Source organism: Ochotona princeps, chromosome 10, assembly GCF_030435755.1.
Source record: "Ochotona princeps isolate mOchPri1 chromosome 10, mOchPri1.hap1, whole genome shotgun sequence".
NCBI lineage: Eukaryota > Metazoa > Chordata > Mammalia > Lagomorpha > Ochotonidae > Ochotona > Ochotona princeps.
The window spans coordinates 13,095,864-13,110,752 of record NC_080841.1 but is presented as its reverse complement, the minus strand read 5'-3'; the positions used below and the strand labels follow the sequence as shown (position 1 = coordinate 13,110,752).

At 53.8% G+C, this 14,889-nt stretch overlaps 1 protein-coding gene across 5 annotated transcripts in view; it reads right to left on the bottom strand.

Annotated features, from left to right (window-relative positions):
• The window catches only part of NAV1 (neuron navigator 1), a 212,590-nt gene extending 207,195 nt beyond the window's left edge, over positions 1–5,395 (bottom strand). For 2 of the 5 annotated variants that reach the window (XM_058668992.1, XM_058668996.1), the window contains exon 1: positions 5,024–5,391. The gene's annotated coding sequence lies outside the window, so the exon portion shown is untranslated. Of the gene's footprint in view, positions 1–5,023 lie in introns of all 5 variants that reach the window. The other 3 variants (XM_058668994.1, XM_058668995.1, XM_058668993.1) reach the window with 3 other exon arrangements.
• Between the last annotated feature and the right edge of the window lie 9,494 nt (positions 5,396–14,889).

Here is a 14,889-nt window from a genome sequence, read left to right as displayed (position 1 = left end):
GGGGACTGGATCAGGAGCGGTGGTGAGAAGGCTTCATGCCAGGCACCCCAAAATAGGGTGTGGCCATCCCAACCAAGTGGCAGCTTAACCTACAATACAGACCCTTGATACGAACTCTAACCAGTCAATCCTTTCTAGAAGCTTCCAAGGACTGAGAACCACTGCACTAGAGTGCATGCAGGTCAGGCGGACTGGGGTCCATGCCCCCTGGACCTCATGGGGCAGTGGGCTCAGTTCTCCCCACCAAGAAGGGCCAGGCTGGGCAAGTCTCCAGGGGACACTGGTGAGAACAATATCTTTAACCCTTTAAAGCCTGCAATCCTGGCTTCTCCTTAAAAAGTACTCACAGACCCTTAGAGACAGGTTGAAGGACGCTGCCAGGAGCTGGGAGATGTCCCTCTCTAAGGGCTAGCTATGCAGTTTTAGACTGGGAAGATAAAACACTTCCGGAGATGCTGGCAGTGATGGCCTGTTGGACTATCTAAGATTCCACAGCCGTACCCTGAAAGGCGGTTACAATGACAGATTTCATACAATGTCTCTTTTAGCATAATCAATGGAAAGTCAACATCAAGCCACTACCAAGGAAAAGATTATCAACATGCATCAGCCCACTCAACCCTACAAGGTCACGCTGTGTTCATTTTTCTTGTCTTTACATATTTTCTTTTAAAAATGAAACTTTGGAAGTATTTTTTTAAAAAAGGTTCATCCCAAGACCTCAAGGGGGTGGCAGTTCAACACAAGAAAACGAATCAGTGCCACGGACCCCTCCCATAGCTAAGGTGAGCTCAATGCAACCTGGAGGAAAGCCTTTTACAACTCCAGCACCTTGCACAGCGCCCGGAGGAAAGGAGTTTCCCCAGCACTATAAAAGGCACTGCAGAGAAACCTACTGAAACCCCCGGTAGGCACATCCTAAGAGGGGGGCAGAAGGGAAGGCTGCCTGCTCTCCCCGCTGCCAATCAACACCACAGAGAAAGATTCAGCCAGAATAATTCGTCCAGAAAAAAGAAACAGAAAGCAGCCAGGGCGCAGTGTGGCACAGCACAGAAAGCCGCTACTTACCATGCCAGTGTCCCATAGCTGGAGCGCCGGTTCAAGCCCCCGGCAACTCCACTTGCAATTCAGCTCCCTGCTAATGCACCTGGGAAAGCAGCCAAAGATGCCCCACGTGTTTGGGGATCTTCCATTCACATAGAAGATCTGGAGGAAGCTCCTGGCTTTCACCTGGCCCAGCCTCAGCAGCTGGGACCATTTGGCAAATGAACTAGCAGATGGACGATCTCTCCCTCCCTCTTTCTCTGTAATTCTTCCTTTCAAATGAAAAAAAAAAAATCTAAGATAGCATCCAAATTAGGAAAGAGGGAAAAACATCTCAACTCCACAGCTGACATGGTCCCAGCTACAGAAAATGCCTAGAGCCAGCACAGTATCTGAACAGGCTACTCATCCACCTGCAAAAACTGGCATCCCATATGGGTGCTGGTTCCATGTCCCGGCTGCTCCATTTCCAGCCCAGCTCCCTGCCTGTGGCCTGAGAGAGCAGCACAGGATGGTCCAAGTCCTTGGGCCCCTGTGCCCATGTGAGAACCAGAGCAGGCTCCTGGCTTCAGGTCAGCTCAGCTCTGGCCGTTGTAGCCATTTGGGCAGTGAGTCAGCAGATGGAAGACCTTTCTCTCCCTGTCTCTATAAATCTCCCTTTCAAATAAACATAAATAAATGTTAAGAAAAAAAAGAGAGAGAAAGAAAATGCCTAACAATCCACACAAAATAAAGCTAACAGAGTTTACAAATTCAGCAAAGTTACAGGGTACAGAATCAACACAGAAAAATCAGTGGTGCTTCCCTACACTGGCAGGGAACAATTTGGAAAGGAAATTGAAGGCGAGCCCCCAGTACCAAGACCCTGAGAGCAACCAAGGAGCGGCCATCAGGATGGTCTGGGGTCCTCTGAAGTGGAAACATCTCGTTATTCACGGTCCTCGGTGGCAGTGTATGCATCAGTGCCTTTAATTTTTCATGCATATGAGTGCATCCCATATTAAAATTCAGCAGAGCAAATAGACTGGACCAGGATGGCAATGCGGCTCATGCAGGACTTGTATCAGCCACTGAACCATATCCACCAAATGGCCTGCCGGCTAGCAGCGGCCCTGGCCCCAGGGCCCTGCCTCCCTTCACATGCCCAGAGTCACAGGAAACCAGTAAACAAAATCCCAGGGCCCCTCTGGAGGAAATCAGGCCTGAGTCAGGCTCCAAGAAGGAGGAGGAAGTGGACCGGGAGGCCCAGCGAACAGATTAGGCCCAGGAAACTGTTTACTGTGGACCGTGGCTTTCTTTTCACTTGAAAAGTTGGTGGGGATTTTTGCTGTTTAAACTTGAAGAAGGAATCAAAAAATCATTTCAATTATTCCGCATGTGTACGGGACTAGGGGCCAGCAAGATGAAGCGTGTGCCAAGGATTGCCACATTTCTCAGCTCACTGAGGTCCCAAGAGTCTCGCAAAGGGGAAGCTGGTTCCATGGCGGAGGAGGCGCACCACCTCGGGCTGAGTTTCTGTTCCTCTTTCTGGGAAACAGCATAGCAATGCGACAGAGGCACCAGGGAGAGGGGGACTGGGGCCTGGGGACTGGGGAGCAGCCTGCTGCCAGCCCATCAGCTTCATTCTGGTCTGCAGAGAACAGGGAATCTGCAGAGACTATGGCCAGGAGAGGCCCCGAGGTCCTTTTGATTTTTACATCCAAGCCCTTTATGAATTCAAAAGAACTTTATAAGAAGAGGGAAGTGGCATTGATCAAAAATGGAAGACAAAGAGACACATTTCAAAAGACAGACAAGGGCTGCTTCTCTTTCCTTTCTACCCGCCAGCACTGGGTTTAGAGCGGCAGCAGTTTCTACTGAGAGAACTGATTAGGAAGAACCACATTGCTGCTTCCGATTCTCAGAAACCAGGGCTCACCCTGGAGGCCGGATTCAGAAAAAGGCCCCCACACTAAAGCCTGCTTGGATCAGCTGCACCAGCGGCCAGGTTGTGGGACAGGTACAAGACACAGACTACGTAAACCTCAAATTGTTAACACAAGAAGCATCTGGATACATGGGAGGCCTTTGGGTGGGACTTAGAGAAGTTTTTTCTGGGGCTGGCGCTATGGTGTACCAGGTAAAGCTGCCACCTCCAACACTGACATCCCACATGGGCACCAGTTCAAGTCTCAGCTGCTCCACCTGCGATCCAGCTCCCTTCTAAATGTGCCTGGGAAAACAGTGGAAAATGACCCTACGCCTTGGGACCCTGCACCCACAGGAAGACCTGGAAGAAACTCCTGGCTCCTGGCCTTGGATCAATGGTGTCTATTTGGAAGAGTGAACCAGTGGATGGGAGATCTCCCCCTGTCTCTTTCTCTTTCAAATAGCCAAATCTTTAAAGGAAAACGTTTTTCCAATTTCATTAATTTGGCAAATATTTGCACAGCTCCTATCGCATGCTGGGTGCCGCGGTCAGGAAGGGTGCATGGCTGGCATTCATGTATAGGGAGATAAACATCCAAGCTTCTAAACCCTAAAAAGCCATTAACCCCTGGCAAAGCCAGGGACCAGAAGCTGCCCACTCCTATCCAGGAACATCAATAAATCGACCCTAGAGGTCACAGTCTGGATCTGAAAAATGATCCTTCCCTGTGGCTCCATTTCACAGGGATGAAAACCAGGGCAGAGAGGTAGGTGTTGTCAGAAGAAGCAAGAACGCACCCTGCACAGCAAGGCTGCCAGCTTAGACCACTACAAAACTCAAACTAGGGGAGAAAACCCACAGTGACAGTAACCTATCCCCCTTCCCTGCTGCCTCCCTTCCCAGGTCAAACCCAGCGAAGCCAACCAAAATTCAAAGTAGGATTTTAAACATACAAGCAAGCCCAGCATCACGACCCAGCCTACCTGGGGAAATGTTCCTCTTGTCAAAGTGCACATGCCCAGCTGTAAGCGACTCCCAGGGGAGCCCATGGAAGGACGAGAGGAGCCCATGAGATGAAAACCCAGGAAGCCTCGACGCTTTTGCAGAGAAAACTGCAGCCATGGCCGCAGGCTTCGTCTGGCATTGAATTTGAACGAACCAATAGAGTCCCAACCATGAGACAGGAAGCCAGATAAACAGCATGCTATCAAGGGGGGACCCAGTGCCTCCCTTAAGCCGGCGCCAGCTGCGCCCTATGACTGTCCTAACAAAGTCCCATTGACTCACCAGCTGATTTTCCTGTGCTGTGCGGCGGCAGACAAGAGGCCCTCTCTGCAGGATGGATGTCACACACACACACACACCCCACGCCCCGCACATGGCCCCCACTCCACTGCTCACGCCCTCCTCAGATTCTGTCACCCTCTCGGCCCACTTGGTGATCCTTCAAGCTAGTAGGAAGCTAAGGACAGCAAGGGACCACCAAGGGTCCGATGCCATAGCAGGTGAGCTCCTCCCACGTGCCCAATCTTCCCCCTCTCCACACCCCGAACCCTGGTTGTGCTCCCTGAGGCACCGATTGGTGCCTCGGGGAGTCCGGCAGTGGGGTGCTCTCGGATCATCCTGGGCCCGATCTCCCGTCTTCTCCCGACACACTAACGCCCTGGGAACGGTTTCTGGAGTAGTCAAGCAAGGTCATCTACTCCAGCTGATGCACCGCTCCGGCCGGGATGGTTTAGAGTTGTCCTTAAAGGGAGCGATGCGACTAAGTGCGCCTGGAGAGAGTACAACGCAGCACCTAGTACCTCAAAGTCAAGAACCCTACCGCAGACATTTCAAATTCAAGTGCAGACATTGGCAGGAAGAGAAGCTGAGGTTCAGAGTCGGCTTTAGGCAGCCCCCAGAGTGGGCTCCGGCATCCGACGTGCTGTCGGTGGCGACGCCGGGGCACACACTTTCCCCGCCAGCCGCCGGCCTCCCGGGTGGGAGTCCGCCCGAACCGGAGCTCGATCCCGGCCCCGACCCCCAGACTCTCCGCTCGGCTTCGCGCTCGCCCGTGCGGTCACTCACCGGCGCGCCGGCCCTTCCCGGCTGCGAGTCCGCACCGCCGCCCCCTCGGCAGCCGCTGCGCGCCCTGGCGCATCTCCAGAGTGGCGCCGCGCTGCGCCGCGCCGGGCGCCCTCCGCCCGCGAGCGCAAAGTTCCGCGGGGCTGCCGGGCCGGCGCTCGAGCCCTTGAGCGAGTCTCAGCGACAGCCGCGCGCTCCGAGCTCCCGCCGCGCGCTCGGGCCGCCGCCGGCCGCGGCCCCACAATGAGCAGAGGGAGGCGGCATCCCGAACAAAGTGCCGGCCCCAGGGCCGGCGGCCGGGGCGGAGCCTAGTGACCCGCTGCCCCAGGCACACGCCGGCTGCCGCGGCTGCAAGGGGCGGAGCGGCTGCGCTCGGCCCCGCTCCCTCCCCCGCGCTGTGCCCGCCTGGCCAGCAGAGGGGCGGAGGCGCGGGGGGCCCTTCCAGACTTTGTCACCGTACAGCTATTCCCGTAACCCTTTCCTGCCCCTCGAGCGCTCCGCGCCTCCCAGGCCGGCGGCCACAGGAAGCCGCCGCACAACTGCGCCCTTCCTTTGCCCGGGACCTGCCAGCGCCGCCTCCAGGCTGGTCTCCTGCTCAGGTCCCCGCGCACGTCTCCCCGTTCACCCCTCCGCGTGGGTCGGACCGAGAACCCGGGGGCGGGCCGACTCCTTCCCCAATCTCTGTGTCCCTCTCTGGGCCGGGACGCCCTGGAAATGCCCGGAGCTTTGCACCCCGTGTCCATGCCCCTTCACTTCCAGGGCCTAGGGAGATGGAGGAGGAGGAGGAACAGGAAGGGACAGGAAGTGGGACACTCTGCTGTCTGGAGTACCCCACACCTGCCTCAGACCACTTACTGCCACTTACTGCGGACTGGGGCGAGAGACGACTAGATGGCCCGCGCTCCTGTAGCTGGCAGGTCGCAACCCCACACTTTCCAGGGCCTGGGGGTTGGAGGTGGGGGGTGGTTAGGTACAAAAAAAAAAAAAAAAAAAAAAAAATCGCCCCCGTAGGGGGAGGAGGAAAGGAAGGTGTGCGGGACACGGATTTGGGGGGCAGCTTCCCACCAACAGAGTCAGCCCGGTTGAGGGCAGAGGCTCCAGGGAGGGGTGCCCCCCAAACGTGAACCTAAATGCTAGACAGCACCCCTTCCCAGCGCGGGGATGATAGACAGTGGAAGGGCAGTGACAGTGTAAACTGTGGTCAGGAAAAAGGGGTCCTTGCAAGAGGGGTGGGGTTGGGTTGCTGCCCAGCCGCTTGTCCTGGGTCTCAAGGCTGAGGGTAGGCCCTCGAGGTTGACCGCTGGGGCTACCTTTGTAGCCATGGGAACTTGTAGGAATTTCAGGACCTTGGGTGGCCTCAGTTTTTACATCTGTAAACTGGGATAACAACTCTTCCTGTCTAATGAAGCAGTTGGGAGGGTTAAGGGAGGCAGGTGACAAACTTGAAACAGAACTGGCATGTGGTGAATTCTCATTCAACACCAGCGTTTGTCATGGCCTCCTGTGATGCTGCACCCAACTGAATGTGCTTGCTGGAATTCCTTCCTGTTTTAAAAGATGTGTTTCTTTATTTGAAAGGTGGAGTGACAGAGAGATTCCATCTACTGGTTCCCTCCCCAGATGGCTGCAGCATGGGTTAGGTCTGGGCTAGGCATGTGGGTCTCTCAGTGGATGGCACAAAACCAAGCTCTTGGGTCATCCTTTGCTGCTGGCCCAGGTACAGTAGCAAGGAACTGGTTCAAAGCAGAGCAGTTGGAACTCTGCCGTTCCCCTGCGCTATCCAGCCCCTCAGCCTGATCATTCCAGAAGTACTGTTGTTTCTTGGCCGATCACAGGATGGGGCTGGCTGAGAGCCTTGGCTCTCCTGATCCAGGGACCGAGGACCATGCACAGTAGGCACAGAGAGGTGCGTCAGAAGCTGGACTGTCCCTGGCCCATCATGAGGCTGGTAATAGCGGCACGCAGAGGATCCTTGGGTGGGACCCAGAATGGAAACGAAGGCCAGGACCCTAATTTTGAATGGGCTGAATCTTAATATCCCAGTCACATTTATGAGTGGCTGGTCATACATGAGTCCTGCCTGACCCTGCTCAGCTTCACACTGCACAAGAAACTGGTCCTTGTGGACAAGCTTAGTGCATGGGCATGGCCTGCAGAAGGGAGGTGCTAACGGCAGAGGAGGTGAAGGCCACAGCCAAAGCAGGTGGCCAGTGTGGAGGAGAAGCCACAAGTCACCTTGGGCCGAGTACTGCTGGGGTAAGAAACAGGGATCCCCTGCCCCAAGTCCAAGCCACTAGTGGTCCCAGTCAACTGCCTGCTGTACCAGTGGTTCTCATCTGAATGCATTGATGACTCAGTTGTTGTGAATTAAGCAAATGGATTTTCCTTAAATATGAAAGTCACTAAGAGGCCGAGACAAGAGCAGAGCTGGGTAGGGTGCCAGGAGTGGATTGGGTGACAGCATCAGTGGGGCCATAGCCCTATAGTCACCAGCTCCTGGCAGCACCCCCAAGAAAGTGACCTCCAGCCCTGCTGACCACACGGAGGCTCCCTCATACCCACCTCCTGCCCTCTCTCCAACTTGGAGGCTAGACATTGTTAACAAGAGGATCAATGTCCATGTGACCAGTGGGTCTTATAGTGAACCCCAAAACCATCACAGCCCCAGCCTGAGCTCCTTGGGGTCCTGGCCACCCCCCTGAACCCCCATCTGTGGTCCAAGGCTGATCAATCTCCATTGCTTCAGTCTTCTGACATGGGACCACGGGAATTTAGGCAGAATCATTCACACCCCATATGACCTTGTGGGGTATGTGTTTGGGGGCAAACTGCATGGAAGGCCCTTGGAGAACTGAAGAAAGTGCCTGGCTTTACACCCCCCTCCCCAGAGCACTTAATAGACATCCCTCACGCTGCTGAGGTGGAGTCCCAGCTTCCAACTTCCTCCTGCAAAGTGCAATGGAAAAACACCAGGGCTGGCAACAGAGGCTAGGAGCCCATGGAGCACACATCTGTAAAACGGGGTGTTGACAGCAGGCGACAGCAAGCCCAGCAGGGCTGGGCTGCACATTCAGTGGGAGAAAGGAAGATGCTGGAGCTGGCTGAGAGGTGCCACCTTCACATGGAAAGCCTCAGCTTCGTTAAGTTTACCCTGGGTACCAGCTCAGTGCTGAAGCCCCACTCTCGAATGACAGAAATCTGACTGCCCATTCGCTCATCCCTTGTCCTTGCTCATCCGGAAGGGACTCCCCATGGGGCTGAGATGGTGGGCTTGGGCAAGACAGCAGTCTCCATCCTTGGCCACTGGGCCGGCTAGCTGGCCTGCCCGCCCCCGGCCCCACCCCTGGCCTCCCGCGTCTTGAAGGAGGGTGTCACTGCGTTGATTGCTCACAAGGACCTGGGAGAAGTTGGAGGAGCTGCCAGCGCTAATGAGCACTTTACGAGAGAGGAGAGAGAGAAAAAGAAAAAGAGAGGGAGAGACTGCCTTATCGGGAAGATGCCGCTCTCCCGCCCGCTCTGGTACCGGGAAGTGGGCTGCGTCAAAAGCCGTCACAGTGTTTTTCCAAAGATGGCCTTTGGAGAAGAGGTGTTGCTTTCAGGAGCCAGGAAAGTAGGGGTGGGGTTGGCAGGGAGGAGCGAGCCCCTTTAAGAAACGCTGCTCTGGCCGCTGCCGCAGTCCCAGTCCAGGAACAGATAATAATAGTCCCGCTGCTCACCCAGCCTTGCTGAGGCCAACCACTCTTAAGGGCACTTAGCCTGCAGTGGCCCATTTAACCCTCATGGCCACCCAGCCCTGGCCACAGACATCCCCTTTATCTCTGTTTTAAGGTACACTTTCGTCTCTTTCTTTGGAGATGGTGAGTCAGACACACAGAAAGACAGAGAGCTTCCATCATCTGGTTCCAGAAGTCCACAGTGGCTGGGACTGGGTCAGGCTGAAGCTGCAAGTCGGGAACTCAACCCAGGACTACCACATAGATGGTAGGCACCCAGTTATTTGAGCCATCTCTGTGGCTTCCCAGGGTTCTGGCACAATAGCCGGGACTCAAAAGCACAATAGCCAGGTAGGTCACTCTGGTGAGGGACATGAGCATCCAAAGGGACAGTTTAGCCTTTGGCACCACTTTACAGCTGGAGAAGTGGAGGTCAAGTGTCTTGTCTGGGGTCTAAGAGCTGGAAGCAGGTCTAAGTACTGGAGTCAGGACTTGAACACAGATCATCTGGCTTCTGAAATCATGCTTCCCAGTTCTGGGTCTGTGACTAAAGGAAGGAGATCCCCATCGGTGTGGGTTGAAGGCTCCATCCATGACAAATGGCTGCAGTGGCCAGGAACAGGCCAGGTCGAAGCCAGGAGCCAGGAGCTCCGCATGCATCTCTCATTTAGGTACAAGGCCCAAACACTGGGACTATCTTCTGCTGCTTTCCTGGGCACATTGACCAAAATCTAGATGGAAAGTGGAGCAGCCAGGGCTGGAACCAATGCCCACATGAGACGCCAACATCACATATTGGCCTAACCAACTGTGCCATTGCTCTGCTCCCCCAGTTCTTTCTTTCCAATAGCTTTATCGAGCTATAATTCACAGACTGTAACTCATCCACTGTAAGGGTCCAACTCTATGATTTTATTGCAAATCTGGAATTGTGGACTGTTACCACACCATGAAGTTTTAGAGCTTGTCTACTACCCTGAACATTTTCCTGTTCCACACATATTTTGAGTCTCAATTTTTCTCATCTGTCAAATGGGAGTAACAGTGCCTCCTCCTACAGGTCAATGATCATGAAACAAGCATGTGAAGGGCAAAAGTGACCAGTGCGTGAGAAACGCTGCTTATTACCATGACAGTCTCTTTGGGCCTTTTAAACAGACTTTTGGAAACAAGAGTTGCCATGAAGACTGTCTAATCCCGCCTATTTCTTTGACAAACAAAGCCACTAATGTGCCAGGATGTCAAGTACATGGCCATAGAGGGCATGGTAAATTTAGCGACAGGGTGAGAGCTGAGACCCAAGTCTCTCGGTTGTTAACTCGGTGCTGTCTTATCTCTTGAGGGACTTCATTCCCAGGGTCCAGGGTTGTCATTGTCCATCCCCAGCCCCCGTCTTTGTGGGTGCCTCCAGAGCCGGGCTAGCTGTGGGGTTTGCTTGTGCCAGGAAACCCGGCACTCTGGCCTTGGAACAGAGAGTGTAGTTGGGGCAGGTCTGGTGAAGAGTCAAGGGGCCAGAGCCCATGTGGAGGCTGACACAGGCAACCCTGTGGTCACAGGACATGCACTGACTCAGAGAACCCACAGCACATCCAGTCCCCCAACCAGCAAGTCTCGGTGGAGCCCATGGGCACAGGACTCTGCCTGGAGAGACCCCTCACCTTTTAATGTTTTGCTACTGCCATCTTGAAACTCTTCATGATGAATTGTCATTTGCTTCATTGAAATGCATGCAGAAAGAGTGTACACAGCTTCACTCCTCCAATGCCCCCAACAGCCAGAGTCAGGCCAGGAGCCAGAATCTCCACTTGGGTCTCTCATGTGAGTGGCAGGAATATGCGTCCTTGAACTATCACCCTGCTTCCCAGGGTGTGCCTTAGCAGGAAGCTGGAGCTAGAAACAGAGGCAAGGCCAGGCACTTGCACATGGGCTGCAGGTGTCCTGAAGGGCCACGTGGTATCCTACCCCCTATGACAATTACCTGCCCCCTTCATGATGCTCTGGGCCCTGTCCTATGAATCATGGAGCAGAGCTGGATGTAGGTTGGTGATTTCCCCTAAGGAATAGTTTGTGCACAACATGGTCAGAGAGTTCACACTGAGAAGAGCAACTAGGATCCTGTCTATGTCAGAAGATGCTGCACCAGGCTGTGCATTTCTAGGTGATGTAGATTTGTTCATAATCTGTGTTTTTTTTTTTTTCTAGGTCTGGAAAACTACTCTGAGCTAACAGCAGCAACTACTTCTGGGGAGCTGACCTCATCCAGGGAGTGATTTGGTCTTGCTGCTTTGAGTTTGTTTTCTACCAAGAGGACGTCTTCATGAGTGACTTATATCATTGCAAATACAATGATGAGGTGCTCCTAATCTAGTCTGCTCACGTTGTCTTATGTTCATTCTTTTTCTTTTCTTTTTTTTTATTGCATTGCATTATGTGACATGCTCATTCTTTTTCTCAAAACATTATGCAGAGAGGTGTCTGCAGAGGAGAGAAGGCAGGGCAAGGGAATGGAGGGATGGCATGATGTAGGACTCTGGGCTGCAGGAGCTGACTAGGAGGTGTGGGGAACCTGGGTGGGGGGACCCCATAGGTACGTGACAAGAGGCTGGGTATAAGTGATAGCCCTTGGAGGCCATGACTTCCACTTGGGCAGTGTGGCCTAATGGAGGGAGCCCAAGGGTTGGTGTGATGACAGCAAGCCAGTCCTACCCTGAACTGGGTGCTTCCAACCTTGGGTTCTCCCCTCCTATGGCAGCTGCTGAAAAGGTATTCAAGGTCACATACTGGGCACACTGCCTAGCCCAGACTAGAAGCCCCAAAATGTCCCCCTCAACTCCGTCCCTGGACCTCTGGCTCGGGACTCTACAAGTCCAAGGAGCCTTTCCCCAAGCATCTCCCTGGACAGAAAGCTGGGGTGGCCAGAGAGCTGGGGTACTAAGGGGGGGTCACAGAAGCAAGGGGGCTGAGCCAGCTACCACAGAGGATGGCCAAGAAACTGGCTGCAGGTCCCAGGTTTGGATAGCCAGGCAGAGCTGGAGAAGTTAGTCCTGGGCCTTTCTGGCAGGGCCTGCCCCAGGGCTGCATGGAAGCACACCCCAAGGAGCTCCTACTCTAGCCCTTTGGGTACTCTGCTCCCTCATGCCAGCAGGCCCTGCTGTGCCTGGGAGTACAGATGTGCCGGGCAGCAGCTGCTATGCAGAGCTCCCACCTGCCACCCAGATCAGCTGCTGTGACAACACCACTCCTTGGGAAGCAGGCCAGCGGCTGAGGCCATGCCAGAATCCTCCTTGTCACAGACAGGTGGACAGGCAGACATCTGCCTGGGAGGCGCTGAGGGCCCTAGGAGGCTCTCCCCTGCCTGGGATCCTCTTCCAGCACAGCCTGGCATCCAGCTGTCCTGGCCCACAGGCCTCCATGGGTTTTCTGACACCTAGAGTGAGGGAGCTGGTACAGGATGCCTCCAGCCCCCTGGAATGCCAGGGAAACTTTGGGCTTTACAGTCAGACAAGCCTGCTGGGGGAAAGGAGGAGACAGTAAGGGCAGGCTGGAGAGCCAGTGGTCACATGGATCGGTCAAGAAAGAGCCTGGTGTGGTACCACAGAGGGAGGCCACACCCCAATTGAGTTTGGCGGTGGGGGAGCTAACCGGGCAGACTTGAGAAGCAGAAACCCTTCCCGATGCTGAGTGCCTGGTCTGTGGGAAGATTTCCATGTTCCAAGTGCAAGACACACACCCTCTGGCTGCCAGCCCCATAACATCGGTCGGTCTGATCAGATGGGCCCCAAACTTTGCTAATGCAAGCAAAGCACACCCACTCCTGCCCCCTCTTTCTCCCTAGTTCACACTATGTCCAGGGAGAGGAGAGAATTGTGAGCCAGCCTTGCCCAGCACGATGCCAGAGACTCTCAGTGAAGGTGGGATCCACACCCCCAACAGGGCTGGAACTGCCAGGAGAAATGGCCCATAAGGCCCATCTGCCAGATGTGGGACTCTGCTGACCTCTGCTGGTGGACTTGGTTCCTCTGCAGCTAGCAGGGAGGGTCCTCTGGGGAGCAAGGCAGAGTTGGAAAAACCTGGCAATCCGTCTTGGGAGTGGTGGGAAAATATTCCCAGCTCGGAACCTCCCCCATCTGGAGCTCTTTGGATGAAACCGAGAAGCAATTAGAATAAAACCCAGACCAGTTCTGGGAGGAGTGAGACACACTAGCAGCAGGGGCCCTGTAGCTGCTGCGGCCTGCGGCCTTGGCCCTGCTGCCAATGCCCTGGAAACTAAATCGGGAAACCATTAGCAACATAGCAGCAGCCAAGCTCTGCTGTGGGAAGCTGAGAAAGAGGGAAAGCACCACTCCCAAACCATGCAGGCATTTTCCACTGTAATCTACTTTCTCTCTTGTTTCTTCCATTCTCTCTCTCTCCTCCCTTAATCTTCCCATTTCTTACTACAGGTGCAGAGCCTCTGGGAAGTTCCACCTTCACGTTCCACGACTCCAATGTCCCCGTTAGGCCTGGGGCTGGCTAGGCAAAGAGCCCCAGTCTCCAGCTTCCCTCGAGAAAGGCTGCTGTTTAGCTCTCTGGAAAATCATGGCTAAGCAAGTTGACATCTTGCGTCTTCGCTTCTGTGGTGAGATGTCCTGGTACATGCAAAGGGAATGAAGCTAAAGCTCCCGGAATCTCTGCTAGAGAAAACACACCAGCCAAAATTAGCCTGGTGGCCCCCAAGGAGAAGTGTCCATTTGTAAAACCCTTTCCTTGGGTTGGACCGGTGGCCTGGCTCTACATCCTGTTGTAGCTACAGCCTAGGGGAGAAAGCATCACAAACACCTTATCAGGTACCCCCCAGATGGCATCAGGCTCCTCCGACAGAGGAGGAAAGCTGCTGCTGGTGCTTAGCCATTCCCAGGGGTGTGATACTAACTGTACGCAGAGCACCTCACTACGGACTTCGCCCTGCAGTTTGCTTGCTGGTTTGAGAGGCTGCTGTGTGTGGGTGCAGGCACACGCAGCAGGGGTTTGTCCAGCTCCCTGCTCAGAAACATCCCACGACACAATGACACTGCCGTGTATCAGTTTGAGTCTGTTCAGTGGCTTGTTGTTGTAAACCATGTTGCTGTGAAATTCTTGGACACATCTAGTGAGCACTTTGTTTTTCTCCAGGAAGTGAAATGTAGATGGCTGTAGCACTCAGACACCTTGAGCTTGACATGCCCATGCTATCATAGGTATTGTCAGGCCTTCTGTTTAAAAACAAAAACAAAACAAAACAAAAAAACAACTAGACAGGTGTGAGCTCAGACATCACTGTGATTTTAATTTGTATTTCACCAACTATTAATAAGGTTGAACATCTTCTCATGTGTTAACTGGTCACTAGGCTTAACCTTTATTTTTTTTTTTGTTTTACCTTTTTTTAAAAAATATGTATTTTTATTACAAAGTCAAATATACAGAGAGGAGGAGAGACAGAGAGGAAGATATTCTGTCCGATGATTCACTCCCCAAGAGGCTGCAACATCCGGAGCTGAGCCAATCCAAAGCCAGGAGCCCGGAACCTCTTCTGCGTCTTCCACGTGGGTGCAGGGGCCCAAAGCTTTGGGCTGTCCTCGACTGCTTTCCCAGGCCACAAGCCGGGAAGTGGGGCTGCCAGGATTAGAACCGGCACCCATATGGAATCCCAGTGTGTACTAGGCAAGGACTCAAGCCACTAGGCTATTGTGCTGGGCCCAACCCCTATTATCTTCTAATTTTTTCCCAATTGCATGGTTGATCTTTTTCTCTTTGATTTTTTTTTAAGATTTATTTATTTTTATTACAAAGTCAGACATACAGAGAGGAGGAGAGACAGAGAGGAAGATCCTCCGTCCAATGATTTACTCCCCAAGTGAGCGCAATGGCTGGTGCTGTGCCGATCCAAAGCCAGGTTCCTCTTCCGGGTCCCCCACGCAGGTGCAGGGTCCCAAAGCCTTGGGCCGTCCCGACTGCCTTCCCAGACCACAAGCAGGGAGCTGGATGGGAAGTAGAGCTGCCGGGACCAGAACCGGCGCCCACATGGGATCCTGGGGCACCCAAGGCGAGGACTTCAGTGGCTAGGCCACACAGCCGGGCCCTTCTCTTTGATTTTTAATATTTACATATTGCAGCTCAAAAGCATTTTTCAGTTGG